General features: G+C 40.9%; 1 pseudogene; it reads left to right on the top strand.

The window, feature by feature from the left end:
• The first annotated feature begins 1,515 nt into the window (after positions 1-1,515).
• Positions 1,516-3,523, top strand: LOC141494891 (heat shock cognate 71 kDa protein pseudogene; annotated as a pseudogene).
• The last annotated feature ends 397 nt before the right edge of the window (positions 3,524-3,920 follow it).

Raw genomic sequence — 3,920 nt, 5'->3', positions numbered from 1 at the left:
TTTTGAGATAGTCATTGCTACCCATACTTTCCTTTCGTTTCAGTTGAAGCATAATATTTTCTTCTCTAGCCTTCTACCTTTATTTTATTGTATCTCTGCCTGAAATGTGTTTCTTGTAAATAGAATATTGAAGGATTCTGGTTTTTAATCTACTCCACTATTTCTGTTTTATGGAAAGTTCATCCTATTTACATTCACATTCACATCTATAAGAACTAATTCTTCATTGTCCTCCATGCTATCACTTCCCCCAAAAAATATTTATTTTTCCTCTGCTTTGACCTTTTCCCTCCTCCCCAGTGCTTTGCTTTTGAATACCACCTTCCTCAGTGTGTTCCTCTCTTCTATCCACCACCCTCCCTTTTTCCCTTTCCCTTTCCCTTTCCCTTTCCCTTTTCCTCCTTCTACCTTCCATTCCTTGGATGAGTCCTTCCATCACTCTTCATCCCTTTCCCCTCCTAATACTTAAAAGGTAAGATGAATTTCTAAACTCAACTGAGTGTGTGTGTGTGTGTGTGTGTGTGTGTGTGTGTGTGTGTGTGTGTATGTGAATCCAATCTTTGAGCCAAATCTGATGGGAGTAAGATTCAGGCAGTTTTCACCTCCTCCCTACTTTTTCCCTATTGAAATAGGCCCTTTGTCCCTTCTTCCCACATCTTCATACCACCCCCTTCTTTTTAATGTTCTATGTATTTTAAGTCATTCCAGCAAAGTCATGGACATGCCATGAATATCTATACCTTCAACCTAAATATATTTCTTCTAATAAAATTGTAATTCTCAAGAGTTCTGAAAATCTGACTCACAGGTAGGGATGTAATCAGTTTAATCTTATTGGATATCATTCTGTTTCTTTTCCCCTATTTACCTTTTCATTTTTTCTTGAATCTCCTTTTTGAAGATTAAATTACCTGTTCTAATCTGGTGTCTTCAACAGGAAAATTTGAAAGTTACTTATTTCATTAATGTCCATCTTTTCACCTGAAGGAAAAACCTCCATTCTGCTAGATAGTGGATTCTTGGTTGGAATACAAAATCCCTTGCTCTCTGAAATATCATATTCTAGGCCCTTTAATCCTTTAATGTGGATGCAGCAAGGTCAGTGTATTTCTGACTGTGGCTATTCTTCAAATTGCTTCTTTCTGGACTCTTGAAAAATTTTTTCCTTGATCTAATAATTCTGGAGTTTGGTCACAATATTTGTGACCACACAATTTGTATTTTCATTTTGGGATCCCTTTAAGGAATGATCAGTGCATCCTTTCAATGGCTATTTTGCTCTCTGGTTCTAGGATTTCAGGGAAGTTCTACTGAAATATATCCTGCAGAATACTGTCCAGGCTTTTTTTTTTTAATATTTTCAAGTAGTCCTATGGTTCTTTAATTGTCTCTTCTGGGTCTATTTTCCAGGTCAGTTGTTTTACATTTTCTTCCATTTTTTTCATTTTTAAAAAATTTCTTGGGTCTATTCAGTGCAGCAGCAACCCTTTTCCTCCTCCAGTGCAGTCAGACAACCTCCGACTCCCCAGTAACCATGTCGAAGGGACCCGTAGTTGGCATTGATCTCGGCACCACTTACTCCTGTGTGGGAGTTTTCCAACATGGGAAAGTGGAGATCATTGCCAATGACCAAGGAAACAGGACCACCCCAAGCTACGTTGCCTTCACTGACACAGAACGTTTAATTGGTGATGCCGCAAAGAATCAAGTTGCAATGAACCCCACCAACACGGTGTTTGATGCCAAACATCTGATTGGTCGAAGATTCAATGATATAGTTGTGCTGTCAGACATGAAGCATTGGCTTTTCACAGTGGTGAATGATGCAGGCAGACTTAAGGTCCAAGTGGAGTATAAAGGGGAGACCAAAAGTTTCTACCCAGAAGAAGTATCTTCAATGGTCTTGACTAAGATGAAAGCAATTGCTGAAGCTTACCTTGGGAAGACTGTCACGAATACTATGGTCACAGTATCTGCCTATTTCAATGATTCCCAACGTCAGGCCACCAAAGATGCTGGAACCATCGCTTGTCTCAATGTGCTCCGTATCATGAATGAGCCAACTGCTGCTGCTATTGCTTATGGCTTGGACAAAATTTGGTGCCGAGAGAAATGTGTTGATCTTTGACCTTGGAGGTGGTACTTTTGATGTCTCCATTCTTACCATTGAAGATGGCATCTTTGAGGTCAAGTCCACAGCTGGGGACACCCACTTGGGTGGAGAGGACTTTGACAACCGCATGGTCAACCATTTCATTGCCGAGTTCAAGCGAAAGCACAAGAAAGACATCAGTGAGAACAAAAGGGCTGTTCGCTGTCTCCGCACTGCTTGTGAACGTGCAAAACGTACCCTCTCTTCCAGTACACAGGCCAGTATTGAGATTGGCTCCCTCTATGAAGGTATCGACTTCTACACATTAATCACCCGAGCCCGTTTTGAGGAACTGAATGCTGATCTTTTCTGTGGCACCCTGGACCCTGTGGAAAAGGCATTAAGAGATGCTAAGCTAGATAAATCACAGGTTCATGACATCGTCCTGGTGGGTGGCTCCACTTGCATTCCCCAAATACAGAAGCTTCTGCAAGACTTCTTCAATGGCAAGGAGCTCAACAAGAGTATCAATCCTGATGAGGCTGTTGCTTATGGTGCAGCTGTCCAGGCTGCCATTCTGTCAGGAGCTAAGTCTGAGAATGTGCAGGACTTGTTGCTTTTGGATGTCACTCCTCTTTCCCTTGGAATTGAAACTGCTGGTGGTGTGATGACAGTTCTGATCAAACGTAATACCACCATTCCCACCAAGCAGACACAGACCTTCACCACCTATTCGGACAACCAGCCTGGTGTGCTTATTCAGGTTTATGAAGGTGAAAGAGCCATGAGAAAGGATAACAAACTGCTTGGCAAGTTTGAGCTCACAGGAATTCCTCCAGCACTCAGAGGTGTTCCTCAAATTGAAGTGACATTCGACATTGATGCAAATGGCATTCTCAATGTTTCTGCTGTGGATAAGAGGACAGGCAAGGAGAACAAGATCACCATCACCAATGACAAAGGTTGACTGAGCAAAGAAGACATTGAGCGTATGGTTCAGGAAGCTGAGAAATACAAGGCTGAGGATGAGAAGCAGAGAGACAAGGTGTCCTCCAAAAATGCCCTTGAATCTTACGCTTTCAACATGAAGGCTACCATAGAGGATGAAAAAATGCAAGGGAAAATTGGTGATGAAGACAAACAGAAGATTCTTGACAAATGCAATGAAATAATCAACTGGCTAGATAAGAACTAGACAGCTGAGAAGGAAGAATTTGAGCATCAACAAAAAGAATTGGAGAAAGTCTGCAACCCCATTATTACTAAGCTGTACCAGAGTGCAGGGGGAATGCCAGGAGGCATGCCAGGAGGAATGCCTGGTGGGTTCCCAGGGGGTGGAGCAGCCCCATCCGGAGGTGCTTCTTCTGGACCCACAATTGAAGAAGTTGATTAAACAAAGCAGAAGAAAGAGCATTCCACACAACTTTCAAAAAATTGAAGGACTCAAATTTTAGCTAAGGTAGTAGCCAGTTTAACTGTAACATTTAAGCTACTGTATAAATCTGGGCATTCTGAATACTTGAATGTGTGCAGAGGGAGAAGTGAACAACATTGCAATTTATCAGTACTGTAAAAAAAGTGGAATTGCAATTCTTTGTCCTGGAAAATAAAGTATTTAAATTTGGCACCTAAAAAAAATTTCTTTAACAGATTCTTGGTGTCTCATGAAATCATTAGCTTCCACTAATCCCACTCTATTTTCAGGAAGGTAATTTCTTTTGCATCTCCTTATCCATTTGGTCGATTCTATTTTTAAAGGTATTGTTATCTTTTTCATTTGCCCAATTGTGTTGAGGTAATTATTTTCTTTTTGTAATTACCTAATCAT

This window comes from Macrotis lagotis, chromosome 8, assembly GCF_037893015.1.
Source record: "Macrotis lagotis isolate mMagLag1 chromosome 8, bilby.v1.9.chrom.fasta, whole genome shotgun sequence".
Lineage (NCBI taxonomy): Eukaryota > Metazoa > Chordata > Mammalia > Peramelemorphia > Peramelidae > Macrotis > Macrotis lagotis.
This window is presented reverse-complemented; position numbering and strand designations above follow the sequence as displayed.